General features: G+C 39.5%; 1 protein-coding gene across 3 annotated transcripts in view; it reads right to left on the reverse strand.

Annotated features, from left to right (window-relative positions):
- AP2B1 (adaptor related protein complex 2 subunit beta 1) overlaps window positions 1–15,126 on the reverse strand; it is a 131,101-nt gene that overhangs the window by 90,001 nt on the left and 25,974 nt on the right. The window lies entirely within an intron of this gene.

Here is a 15,126-nt window from a genome sequence, read left to right on the forward strand (position 1 = left end):
TATAGTTGAAGCACAGGAGAAAGCTGAATTCGAAGATAAAATATGGTGTAAAAATGGAGTCAATAGGGAAAAAAGGGAAATGGAATGGGAGAAAGAAAAAGGAGAGGGGGAATAGTCCAAGATATTTCACATAAGATTTTTTTATTACAATGAGCTATTGCAATGATATGGAAGGGGGGAGGAAAGGGGGAATGAGGGAACCTTTGCTCTCATCTGAGATGGCTAGGAGAGGAAACAGCATATATACTCAAAGGGGTATAGACATCTGGAGTAAGAAGGAGGGGGGAGCAGAGGGAAGGGGTGGGGATGTGAATAAAGGAGGAGAGGATGGACCATGGGGGGAGACTGGTCAGATATAACACATTTTCCTTCTTACTTCTTGCAAAGGGCTGGGATTGGAAGGCCTGGCCAGGACCATGGGGCCAGGTGGATGCTGGGCCTAAGGGGTGGTATGGGGGCTCCAGGCTTCTTGGCCCCAGGACCAGGGATCTGTCTGCTGAGCCAGTCAACGACCCTATAGCAGAGTCAGAGTAAAAGGAGAGAGAAAATAGAGTACATGGTAGTGGAGAAATACGAAAGGAGGGAGTTGTGATGAGCAATGGCAACGGTGGAAAAGTATGGAAGTAATTTTTGTGATGGACTTATCATAAAGAATGAGATCCACCCATGACAGAGTTGTTGGTGTTAGAACAAAGACTCAAGCACATTTTTTGTTATTATTATTTGGGGGAGGATGCAGGGCAAGTGGGGCTGGATGGCCTGCCTGGGGCCACATAGCAGGGTGATCTTTGGGTGTCTGGGGCCGGATTTGGCCCCGGGTGCTCCTGGCTCAAGGGCCAATGCTCTATCTGCCACCCAGCCACCCCTACTATTATTACTATTTTATTTTATTTTGGGTCTTTTTTTTCTTTTTTTCTTTTTTGCAGGGAAGTGGGGATCGGGTGGCTTGCATGTCACACGGCTGGGTGATTGTTGGGTTTACGAGGCTGGATATAGACTCGGGTGCTCGTGGCTCCAGGGCCGGTGCTTCGTCCATTGCACCACCTGGCCATGCCTACAGTTATTACTATTTTTTTATTTTAATTTTTTCTCTCCCCTTTACTTTTTTTGCCCAAGCAAGTCTATCTATATTCATGGGGGAGGAGGGGTATTTTGTTTACTTGTAAACAAGAATATTTTATTAATGCAAAAAAAGCATTTGTACAAAATGAGAATAAAAAATAAATTTAAAAAAAAACAATGCCTATAACAACAATTCCTTTATTTGCCAAATTAATCATTTCAAAGTATAAAAGATGAAAAAAGAGACAAAGGGAAATTCTATTCTGGGTCTGATCGTGCTAAAAAATGAAAAACTAGTTCCCGGGGAAACGAATTCAATGTTACCATTCTTGGAATTTGTGATAGAAAAAAAAAAGTAGGCATAAATTAATATTATTCCAAATTTTAGGTCAGTTGATCTGATTTCAAAGAAAGATTAGGTAAGAATTCATGGTCTAAAATTCTATACAGAAGTTAGCTTAGGAATGCTAGGAAGCTCTTAAGACAGGAAAAGAAATTCCAAAAGGAAGGAAAAAGGTGAGAGATGTCTAAAGAGATCAAGATAGAAATAAGGAACTTCTCACCAACTAAAAGGCCCTTATGTAAGATCAGAAACAAGGAAAGATAACAGAAGATTAATACAAAAAGATGGCATTAATCCATAGTAATAGCATCAGGATTGCTAAAATTTATAATATATTATGCATGCTGATAAATAGAAACAATCCTGCCAAAAGCAAAGACAACAAGATGGGAATAAACACTGGAAGGGCTGTGCAAAGGCAGGCATACCAATGCCAGTACTGTGCTGGAGGGTGAATTAGGACAATCACTCAGTTAAGCCAATCAAGTGCCAAAGATATGCCATTTTATGATGGGAAATAACACCACAGGTGACCACCCCAAGAAGCCACTGGCAAAAACAAAGGTCACAAATTCACCAAATATTGACTACAGCTCTTTTATGGGAACAAAAATTAAGAAACAAAGTCAATGTCCATCCAATAAGTAATGGGGAACATGAATGTGACAGAATATTGCTGTGTTCTAAAATTTTAGCTTGAGATGCATAAGATCTTATACTAGGTGTACTCTACCCTTGTGAGAACACATCTGAAGTGCTGGCAACTAGGTGGCCCATACACACACCTTGGGAGTCAAGAAGACCCAAGTTCAAATTTTGCCTCAAACATGGATTAGCTATGTGACCCTGACACTTAACTTTTCTCAGTCTGTTTCCTCATCTGTTAATTTGGGGGGGGCGGAGAATTTCAGGAAATTATTCTTCTCCATAAGAGAAGCTTGGCAAGACCTGTATGAAGAGTTAAGAAAACTCACTATGACAACACAGTAAAAGGGGGGAAAAAACAGAAGATAGGTAGGTGCAGAAGAACTACAAAGAACAATTCTGGTTCTAGAAAACAGATAATGAAGCACATCTATCTTCCGGGGGGAGAGGCAGTTCTGAACAAACAATTCTGTTCTATTTGATCTCAGATCTAAGTGTTTGGATAGCCAGTTTTTATTCATTGTTTTTCTGATTGCAAGAGAAGTTTGATGAGGGTCGGAGAGAATATTTAGAAATTACTTTTGAAAAAAAAGGGGGGAACAGTTAGGTGGCTCAGTGGATAGAGCACCAGTCCTGGAATCAGGAAGACTCATCTTTCTGAACTCAGACACTTACTAGCTGTGTAACCCAGGATAAGTCATTTAAGTCATTTAACTCTGATTGCCTCAGTTTCCTCCTCTATCAAATGAAAAGAAGAAAATAGCAAACAACTCCAATATCTTTGCCAATAAAACCCCAAATGGGGTCAAAAAGAATCAAACATGCCAGAAAAAAATGACTCAACAAAGTCGAAAAACAATCATCAATTAAAATGAGGGAAATAGTCATTCAAATAAGGCATGGCTCTCTCTCTGGGTAAAAGTAAATGGGGAAATGAAGGTGATGTAAAAGATATCAATAATTTTTTTAAGAAAAAAATTTAATAGTAAAAAAAGAAAAGATCAATCATTAAGAAGTTCAAAAGTCAACCAAGTTAATGTCATAGAATTCAATGTTCAATAAATGTCATAACTGTCTTAATTTAGAAATCAGTGGATGCTTCCCCATCTTGGTAATCAGTACAACAGAATTCAAGAATGACACATTAAATCTGAGACATTAAATCCTACACTACTGCTAGCAAGTTCACAACAAAATGACAATTTCATTCACAAAGATGAATTTTCCCCTAATTGATAAATGGTCAAAGGATATGAACAGGCACTTTTCTAAGAAAAAATCAAAACTACATGTAGTTAAATGAAAAAATGTTCTATATCATTATTAATTACAGAAATATAATTAAACAATTTTGAAATATCTCATATCTATCAGACTGGCTAAAATGATAGAATGAAAAATGACAAATGTTGGAAGGGATGGGGAAAAATTGGGACATAATAACATTGTTGTTGGTGGAACTGTGAACTGATCCAACCATTTTGGAGAACAATCCAGAATTATGTACAAAGAGTTACAAGACTGCATCTGCCCTTTGATCCAGCAATACTACTATAAGGTCTGTTTCCTAAAGTGATCAGGGAAAAAGAAAAAGAATCTAAATGTTCTAAAATATTCATAGCAGCTCTCTTTGTGTTGGCAAAAAACTGGAAATTGAGGGAATGTCCATCAATTGGGGAATGGCTAAAAAAATTTTGGTATATGATTGTGATTAAATACTGTGCTGTAAGAAATGATGAGTAGGTTAGTTTTAGAAAAACATGGCAAGACTTGCATGAAATAATGAGTGAAATGAGCAGAACCAAGAGAACAATGCATACAGTAGCAGCAGTAACTTTGAACAACTTAGTTATTCTGAGTAATATAAAACTCAAATAAACTATAAAGGACCTAGTAAAGAAGATGCTATCCATGTGCAGAGAAAGATATTAGTATGCATAGAATGATTTTACATACGTGCATATGTATATGTGTAGACGTATACATCTATATCTGTATATACATCTGTACCAATTATGTACATACATATACATATACATACATACACACACACACACATACACACACACAAAATGTATGTACATATATACATCTGTATCAATTATGACCTTCCTCTGGTACAGGGAGAATAGGGAAGGATAGAGATAGTTAGGAATTTAAAACACAACTGAAAATAGCTAAACAAAACAAAATAAAATAAGGATAAAAAAAAGATGGATTTTCCTTCAGTTCCATATATTTTAATCAGATTTCAGTATGCTGAACAAAAAGATATAGTGTTTTTCTTCTGAGCATTTACACATAATCAACATCTTCAGGAAAAATAGAAATTACAGTAATTGAGCTGCCAAGGGAAAATAAGTGAGATAAGTCCAACAGACTGTTACATGAGTCCAATTTTAAGGGAATATCCTCTAAGCATTAGGAAATCCCTCAGTAAAACACTGAAAGAAGATTAAAGAAAATCATTTTAAGGCATAGAAAGTAAACCACATATATCTGAGTAGTTCCTCATAGATTATCTACTCAGACTAATAAATACTGAAAGGAAACACTCTAAAATACCTAAGGAATCTTCTTAGGGAAAAGGAGATACATATAGTTTGCTCCCCAATATTAGGAAGAAAATCAGTACTAAAAGAAAATTAATACTTGTAAGTAAAATAGTTCCAGCAAATGAAAGACAAGTAGAAAAGAAAAACAAAGTAATCACAGGTGGCAACACTGAATCTAACCTTAGCAACATCAGACATAATCAGAGAATTTTCAGTTTGTCTTGTTAACAAACATTGTACCATTTGACAAGGCAACTATTCAGTCATTAATTATGTCAGGAGGTTGAAAAGAAAATATGAGTTTCCAAAGACAAATCTCTGAGAGAAGAACAAAACACAGGGCTTGGGCTTAACACGACATTTTCAAAAAAGGTCACAGGAAAATGATTCTGCCAACTGCAATGAAACTAAATCAAGGTCCAGAGCATTGAATATAGTTTTTTCCTTCCAGATCTATATTGCATTGCTTTGGATAACTGCCAAATTACAGAAAGAAATTCCTGGAGCCTAGGAAAGTTAAGAGAATTTTCCATGAAGTATAGCCAGCACATATTAAAGGCAGCATTTACATCCAGATCATCCTGATTACTAAGCCAGTTCTCTAATCATGTTTCTTTCATTCCTCTATGTTTACATAGCTTTGCATACAGTAGGGGTTTAATGATTGTTATATCTTACCCTCTATACTACAAAAAAGGGGGGGGGGGATGTGGGCTGATCTAGTTTTTTACCTCCAAACTTGAAATTAGTAGATTTATGTTCCTCTAAAAATAATAGACCATAATTCTAATCTATCAGTAAAGAAAATTCCTATCTGAAGAGGGTCTGGGATCCAGTTTCCTTAAAGGTCTCTAGACGATGATGGACAAGCTCCTCCATTTCTGAGCAGTAGTCCCAAGTGAGCAGTCCCAGTTTCCTCTAGTACCTCACTCCTAAGTCCGCCTGAGCCGAGTCCTCGGACCCTGCCCTACATTCCTGTTAAACCTCCTGTGACCATCACGCTGCAGCTGTGCCCCTCTGCCCAACAGAAGGCAGCTCAAAACTGCAGGGAGAACCCAGCAGCGCCAATGCAATAGGTCCAGGACAGGATCCCACCAGGGAGCCCCATCAGGTGGTTGACCCCAGGGTCTTGTTTCAGGCTGGTCATCTGTAAACTGCCACTCAGACACCAACCTTTGTAAAAGGGTGTGGATGTTTAAAAATAAACAAGATGCCCACCTGATGCTTCCCTAGGCTCAGCTTCCAGGCTCTCCCCAAGGGATTTCTGCTAAAGTGCTGCTCCCCACCACCACCACAGGCCCTGGGCACCTGACAGCCCAGAAGAAAAGCTCCAGCGGCCATTCCCAGGCAGCCCCCAGACCCAACCTATTTACTCCACTTCCAGAACAATCAAAAGTGCAAGGAACCTCAATTTCCACAAAGTTAAAGCCAAAACCAAAACTGAAAGAGAACTTTATGATTTCCGAGAGATTACCTAAAAGCACAATTTTTCCTATGCCCTCTTAAATCAAATCTTTTGCAGCTAACAGTTATTTTGCCTTGTGCTCTGAGGTTCTGAAGGGCTGTTTGCCACCAATTTCAGGACAAATTTGCCAGGTTTTCAGGTTTGCTTGTTAGCAGGTTTTGATTTTTCAACTCCTCTCCCACACACCTTTCCTTGCTTATCAGTATGCCTGATTCAAATGTCTTAGAACCAGAAGCCATTCCCAAAATGACAAGTAGTCAAAGATAAGAAGGATACCTTTCAAAGGAAGAAATCCAAATAATCAACAAACACAAGGGGAAAATGTTCGAAATCACAAATATTTGGAAAACTGTGAATTAAAGCAGCCATGGGGTTCTACCTCATATTCTTTAACTGATGAAAATGACAAATCTAGGAAGAGGCTGTGGGAAAGCAGGCCATTAATCCAAGAGGGGAGACATGAAAGCTGGTCCAACTGTTCTAAGAAGCTCAAAGTCACAAAACTGCATAAACTTGGACTGGCAACACCACTACCAGACCTATACCACAAGAGATCAAAGAAAGAGAAAAACCAGCTATGCATACAAAAATATTTATAGAAGCTTTTCCATTAGGATAAAAAATTAAGCAAATACCCTAACAGTTAAATAAGCTGTGACAGATATATATATATATACATATATATATATGTGTGTGTGTGTATATGTACATATATATACATACACACATATATGTAGATAGAGATGAATATTAGTGTACATTTAACCAAATGGATAGTTCAGAAAAACCTATGAAACTCTTATTGAACTAAAACAGAGTGAAATGAGCAGAATCAGAAGCAACATTTATACAACGATATTATACAACATAATATATATAAAACATAATAACATAATATATGTTTATATATAGCATAATATATATGTTTATATATAACAACATCATCAAGAAAAATAACTGATTTGAGAGCTCTGATCATGGCAATGACCAACCACAATTCTAAAAGACTGATGATGTCATTCTACTACTTTTTTATGGCCACTGTGTTTTTCTTAAGTATCTATACTTATTACAAATCCTTTTCTTTTCTTCTTTTTTCCCCCAGGGAGGTTAGAGGGGAGAGTCAAGAGGGAAAAGGAATAAAGTAAGAACAAAAGAAGAAAAAGAGGGCCAAGAGGCATCTTTTTTTTTAAACTACAAAGAGAACAGAAGGAAAATCATTTAGCATCTCAGAGAAGCAAAACTCTGAAAGTTACAGGTTGAATTTATTATATAGCTTAAAAAGAAAAGCAAACTGTATATAATGGAGAGGTGAAGATTCATGGACAGTCTTTCTCAATCCTACTTTGTATGTGGAAATGTGCATTTTATTTGATGTATGATAAATTGAGAATCATTTTAAAGGCCAAAAACAAATTTCACTTTAAAGTCTTCTCCAGATTCCTTACAACCTCCTACCTCCTACCTCCAATATCTCACAGTATCTAGTCTGTATCTCTCATGCTTCCATGTCCCTTTTTATCCCCCCATAATTTACAGAACTGAACACATCATTCATCTGTGGTCTCTCCCTCAGGTCTGACACATCCATATGAATGGTCCTTGATGATAGGGAGAAGAGCAGAGCCTGCTTAATCAATGAGCACCAGTTAATAGTGAGGGGCAGCCCCCACAACAGAAAGACAAGGAGTTGTCCCAAGTGCACCCTACCAGACTGCACAGGAAAGACCATTTCTGTCTTTTTTTGCTGGATTTATTTTTCTAGTTTGGTTTGGTTTTTTTTTGCAAGGCAATGCAGTTAAGTGACTTGCCCAAGGTCACACAAGCTAGGTAATTATTAAATGTCTGAGATCAGATTTGAACTTAGGTCCTCCTGACTACAGGGCCAGTGCTCTATCCACTGCTGTATTTTTTTTTTTTAGATTTTTGCAAGGCAAATGGGGTTAAGTGGCTTGCCCAAAGCCACACAGCTAGGTAATTATTAAGTGTCTGAGACTGGATTTGAACCCAGGTACTACTGACTCCAGGGCTGGTGCTTTATCCACTGAGCCACCTAGCCACTCCGACTGCTGCATTTTTTAACCATTTCATTTCCACATGGGGTTCCAGCAGGGAAAAAAGGGCTAATCAGTAAGTATTCCTACTGAGTCTGAGTATGTATGTATGCATTGCCTTCTTACTAGAATAGAAGCCTCTGAGGGCAGAAACCTTTCCATCTTCCTCTCTAACCTCCCTACAGAATCTAGTCTAACGCAGTGTCTGATGTCTTTGTATCTAGAAGGAACAACTGAATCCCCTGCCCTGACTCCAATACTGCTTCTTTTAGAAGCTTTCTGAATATGACAAAAAATAAGAGGCATTTAGTTCAGTCAGAGGGAGCATCAAAAGAGCATATTATGCAAATACTCATAACTTCCATTCTCTTAATATTCTAATTATGTAGAATTCTGTGTACATAGATTACAAAGCATCCCCCCACACACACACTCCAAGCATACAGGAAATCAGGACAAATCAAAGTGACCTTAGCCTCTGACATTTGGAATAGTGTACAAAGCTCTTTTTAATTTTACTGGTTACTCCCCAGATTAATCTTGTGCTATGAATCTGTTCTAAAGATAGAAAGAGAAACTGAAGTGATTTGAACAAGGTCAAATAGTAAAGCAGCGGAAGAGCTGGAATTAGAACAAAGCCTTTGACTTTTTAATCTGCTATTAATTCTACTGAACCTCTGCCACAAACTTGCAGAGAACTTCTATTCAGAGCCAATCCAGAACCCATCTATAGACATCAAAAGCAATCAGAAATATCTCGGACATTTGGCTTCTCTTCTTTGAGGCTAAAATTACAAAGTGTTTCAAAACAAACACAAATTGCACACTGTTTACTTACATTTTAACAGAATACTTCATCCAGTAGCTAAAGCTATTCTTGTGGCAAAGACAAACATTTGATAGAACAAGAGAGTGAATTCAGAATTGCTTTAATGACTAAAATCAATCCATATGCATTTATCTACTGAGTCTCCTATGTAGCAGACATTGTGCTAAGCAATGAGAGAAAGCTCAAAGTGACCCTTGTCTTAACAAACTAATATTCTCATGAAGGTGTGTGTAATGTGTCTATGTATACGTGTGCCTATACAGTTACATATATTTTTATACGTGTGTGTGGGTATGGGTGTGTGTGCAACTCTCTTTCAATATATGGACAATCCTTTTTCTATTCTGCTGTGTAAAAGGAAACGTCTATTTCATTTGGTGTTTGGTAAATTCAGAATATATGTGCATGCATACATATCCACATATCCTACACACACATAAATGCATACAAATATATACACTCGTATCTCCCTAGAAGACAAGTAATAACTATACAAGGAAGGCCCAGGAGGCATTTCAGAGAATAACCCTTGTACTTTCAGATGAAGACCACCCGCTATTCTAGAGGTGAGGAGAGGGAGCAATCCAAGCATGAACCAGAGCTGACACAGAGGCACCAGAACAGACTGTGCCAGTTGGACAAGAGGGTGCCTTCAGCAGTCCCAGGCCCCAGCCTAGTCTGTGCTTTTACTTGAATAAAGAAAGGCCCACGATGGAATGACTAACCCAGTGATCCAAGAGACAGACCTACAAGTCTTGGTAGGTGGAACAAGGGGATGAATGTAATAGGGGGAAATCAGAGATTACCATGAAGTCGGACTTACACTTGGGCTCAAAAATTCTACTTCTCTTTTGGGAACCAGGCAGTGGCTTGTCTGAAGATGATACAGAGATTTAGGGGAACAGAAGTTCATTAGTGTTCAATCTCAGCCCAGAAAGTTCCCTCAAACTCCAGCAGCACAGCTGTTGTGAAGGGAGGACTGTGCTCAATTCTGGGCAAGCTGGTTCAGGAGGGGATCAGTCAGTCACAGGGAAAGGAATAAGATGTGCCTGCCATCCTCCAGAATGTACAGATTCGTGTAGTGGGGAGAGCTTAGCCTTGCTCTAATTGGTCTTGGGACAGAATCAAGAGCAATGGACAGAATCTTTAAAAAGCCCATCTCACCTTGAGAGCAGAAAAGCTTCCAAAAACTCAGAATTCTCCAAAAGCACAAGAGGCCAGAGCACCCTCTTTGAGAAACCAGGAGTGAATACATGGAACATGGATTCTGTTTCAGATCTGGCCCCTAAGGTCCCTTCCAACACTAAAACCCTAACATCCTGTGGACATGAGCAGAATTTAGGCAAATGGTACAACAGTCACAGATTCCAATCCTTAAGTGAATCAAGTAAAAATACTGCTATCACAGATGCTATTCTGATTAGTTAAGGAAAAAATCTACAAACATTTATGCAGTGACTACTATGTGTAAGATCCTGGAGCTACACAAAGGACAGTCATGAACCTGAAAATGCTGATCTTCTAATAAAACTACTAATTTACTCCTCTACCAGTAAACAGTTGTTGAAAAGGAATGTCCTCACCTGTCCTGCTGGGTTCCACCTTTGACAGACCAGCTCACTAGGTAAGTAGTATGGGTGACCAAAGAGTCTCAATAAAGACCAGTTGTGTGGAGGTCAGCTCTCTCACAGCCTTACTCATCTGTTCTCCATAGAATTCTACAAGAATCACTTTCCAAATCTGCTTCAGCTTCCCTGACTTATAAACCAGAAAAAAAACTATCACTGCTCAGACAGAGGGAACTATGCCAGCTGCCAACAGGGCTGGGCTCCAGGGAGGAGCATAGGGCACCCAGCCAAAAATGCCAGTGGATATGTATCAGCAGACCACAGGCCACACACAACTGACCCTGGGTCAGACAGTCTGTTTCAGAATATCCTACTCCAGATAAAGCTATCTTTTATTCCCAGACTCAAACACCCCTGAATGGTCTTTCTGATCACTTTTTCATCCAAAACACCTATCTGGTTCACGATGCAAGTGAGGGAATGAATCAAAGGCTGCTTTCTATTTCCTGAAAACTATCCAGAGCCACAAGATATAACCTTCTATCAAGGATTCCAAAAACCAATTATCATTATAGAAATCTCCAGATTGACTTCAAAGAAAACTGGGGTTATGACTCAAGACAAATGGTCTTCATCCAAATCCCTTAACAATGGGCCAGTTGAGAACAGGAAGGAAAGAAGCAGTTTTCTAAAAGTCCAACAGGAGAAGGATACACAGAGTCTGGAGACATGGCAGTAGACATGGAACAAATCAGGCCAGCTAGAATTGTGAGATGCCTTTTTCATACTAGAACCTCATTTATATCAGTTTTCTTTTCCTCAGGAAATAAATGTACTAGTAAAAGCTGGTTTGTTGGGTGGGTGGATACAGTAATTCAAAACCAACCCAACTCCGGCCTTTTAGGTCTGAGATTCTTAAGACTCCTGTTCAGAAGACAGCATCTAGGTGGAGACAGAGGGCTAGGTCTGCAATCGGGAACACCAAATCCAGCCTCAGATTCTTAAGAGCTGTGTGACTCTGGGCCAATCACTGGGGCTGACAAAGCCCACCTTGGAGGGCCGTTGGGAAGGCTGCAATGAGATGCTGGTGAAGCATGAGGCTCAAGTCCAGTCAGTCCTCACCCCAGGTCCCTAGCAGTTCCCTGCCTGACATCAGGAACAGAAAATCAATCAGGTCTCTTCGAGTCCCTCTGCCCCCACTCTCTCTAAAACTGGACAGCATCAGGTCTGTTGCTGCTTTGACAGATGGGCTTCCCTTCTCTGTGGGGGAAAAGGGTGCTGACAGTTGTCCTAGTTCTGAAAGTGGGGCCATCTGTGCTGCTCTAGCTTGGGGCATATGGCTGCTCAGCCCCGCCCTCTACATGCTGCTCTGAAAGGAGACCCCAATGGTCCCCTACCTTCCCCACCAACTACTGCATTCACCAACTGCAGGGTTTAGCTGCTCCTTGGGACCTGAAGTGGAGGTCCCTTTCCTCCTGTCAAGGAGGCATTGTATCTGAAAGCCGGGACCATCTGGAACCTCATTATGTTGCTAATGCTTCACTATGCAATGCTCTCACCTTCAAGAAAAGAAGCAAGAGAGGTGGCAGGGTATCCCAATATGGTGGCAGTGGGTAACCCTCAGGGACTCAGAACCATGACCATAATTGGGCAGGTCACTAAGATTTAGTTGGTTTGGTGTATGAAGGCAAAAGTAACTTTTTCTATATAAAGCAAAATAAAAAACAAGCACCAGGCCAAGGGCAAACATGTTCAGGGTCAAGAAAGAGCTGGATTCCCTGGGAAGCTGAGGCTCAGACTGAAACAACTGATACCTCAATCACTGAGAAGGAGAGATGAGGAGAAGAAAGGAAGAGAAAGGCTCCAGACCACAGGAGAATATCCCACAACCAGAGAAACCGATTTTACTACATGGCTGGTAGATTCTCTGAAGTACTTCCAACAGTTCTAAATGTGGTTTCAGATAGCAGCATTCTCTAAAATAATAATCTAGATTTCAAGGGTGACTACTGTAAAGGACAACATTCATTTGGATCCAAACACTGCAGCATTTTTGCTGAAAAAGAAAAATGAATGAGTGGGCACCATTCCAAGCAGTTTTGAGGTTTTTCACAATGGTCAAGCAGCAATGTGATAGGGAACAAATCTGTGAAAAATTCCATACAAACGAAAAATGGTTTATGCATTTCAAATGCATGTTAACACCTTGTCCTAACTGATGAGTTGGTAGCTCCATTGGACAGAATAAAGTGTCTGGAAGATAGCAGAACCAAAAATTCATCTAAAATAGGTAGGCTTGCTTGTTCCAAGGAAACAAGAGTAAAACAAAGGAAAGCAGTCTGAAAGGTATCACACTCAGAGGAAGGCTCTCCAAAGGCAGAAAGGAGCCTGGAGAGCATTGCCAAGGCCTCCTCAAAAACACTCAAAAAAATGAAGCTCCACTGAACTATATGAACCAGTAGAACTCCCTCCTCTGGTGCAGAGGAGTGAGGTCCCCAAAGCCACTGACTTCGACAAATTCTCTGATCTGGCTGATCTACCACCACCACAAATGACAATACAGAGCAATTTTAGGTTTGCAAAGTACCCACAAGGCAGGTGCTATTATTATTATCATCATCCCCATTTTAGATGGGGAATCTGAGCTTCAGAGAAGTAGTTCAAGGTTGGAAACAATCCCCACCATGACTACACCTAAGAGGCATCAACTTCTCTACAGGGGAGTCATGAAGCTCAGCTCCTTAGCTCCTCCTAAGTTTCCCCACCAGATCCCCAAGGAAGCTTCATCCATTTTGTATACAGAGGAATCCTTTTATCAACTACTTCAAGTCTACATTCTCCTCCAGGTTCAAATCCCTGGATCCCTTGCCCTATCACTGTTTATGCCTTTCTAAACTTCAACCCTGAATTACTCTCACTAGCTTTGGAGAATATTTAGAATGTTTATTTTTATTGTTGTTGTTCTTTCTGATTAAGTTTGTCGCTGAGAAGTCAGTCTTCTCTGATCTCATTATGCATGTCCTCCTTTCACGTATGGTTGCTGAGTTGATTTTTTCCAGTTGTGTCTTGACTCTTCATGTCCATATTTGGGATTTTCTTGGCAAAGGTACTAGAATGTAGGTCATTCTTCTCCAACTCAATTTATAGATGGGGAAACTGAGGCAAATAGGGTGAGTGACTTTCCCAGCCAGGATCACACAGCTGAGAAGTATCTGAGACTGGATTTGAACACAGGTCTTCCAGACACCAGGCCTAGTACTCTAACCACTGTGCCAAACCAGTTTCCCCTCCTGATTAAGAGTTAATGATTAATTTGTTCAATGGTAAGGACAGCAGTGAGGGCTCAGGAACTAGAACAATGAATAGAGTGTATGTTCTTCCTAGTTATCCCTTGGGCACTAAAAATGTGAGAGTCATAGCCTCCTCTTCTACTAGAATGCAAGTGTAGGGTGGTTCCCTAGCTGTGTGGCCTTGGGCAAGCCACTTAACCTCATTGCCTTCCAAATACTAAAAAAATAAAAAACATAACCAAAGGGAATAGACCAAGAAAAGAAGCTGTTGGAAATCATATCAGTTTATGGAAATGTTTATCTGTTGGGAATATGAAGACTTTGCAAGTAGTATGCTACAAGACTTCTTATCCTCTAATGACTGACTAAAAGATGTAGAGTATACAAAATCCCATTGTTCACTGCTTATTGATTATGAAAAGGCATTGGATTTGGTAGGACAAAAATGCTAACTTAAGAGCTTTCCTTTAAGGGTCTTCAATAGAAATAGCAAAATCATTAAAGATTTTGTGAAAGATATAGCTACAGAGGGGGTTGAGGGAAAACCTACTCAAATGACCCTCTGATTATAAGTATCATATGAATCATAAAGCCAGAATTATTATGCTTGCCAATGGTGTTCACCAGTGTAGTGAAGGAAATTCTGCTCAATTGAAGGATTCCCTTTACCACATGAATGGTAAAATCCTTCACAAGCTCTGGGTGCAAATATTGTGATGAGCACATCAAGCCCTGGAATACTAGACTTTCATGAAAGCAATTTGCCCTTCCACACGGGAACAGACCAAATGAATGCCTATAACTCAGATGACATATGTATGCTGCTAGATAACCTACAGAACTTGTTCATCAGTATGAGTAACTGAAACTGACAGTATACATGAACAAGAAATTGGGTCCAGAGCTAAAGCAGAAAGAGAAAAATGGATCAGACTTTATGGAAAAAATTGCAGAGCTCCTCTAAAGATGCCAAGTTTTTTCCTGTAAACAAAGGCCCATCTATTTGATATTAGTCTTCAATGAGTTTTGTTTTATGGCTCTGAAACCAGAGACTTAAAAATCTGCAAAGAATAGAAAATGAATTTCACATAAAGGGCAATGGAAAGGTGCATGAAGAGAATGATTAAGTTAAAACAGTATATCAAAAAAACTGCAAAGAACAGAAGTAAATGTAGTAGAGAAAATAGGATAATCACATGGCAAAGCTAAGGAATAGCAAAACAAACTGTCTGAGTGCTCCTCTGGTATCTTCAGGGAAAAAGATCATAGTTGATATGGATGTCTTCACTTGTGGCCCATTATGCTTTTGAAAATA

The sequence above is a fragment of the Macrotis lagotis genome, chromosome 5, assembly GCF_037893015.1.
Source record: "Macrotis lagotis isolate mMagLag1 chromosome 5, bilby.v1.9.chrom.fasta, whole genome shotgun sequence".
Taxonomy (NCBI): Eukaryota; Metazoa; Chordata; class Mammalia; order Peramelemorphia; family Peramelidae; genus Macrotis; species Macrotis lagotis.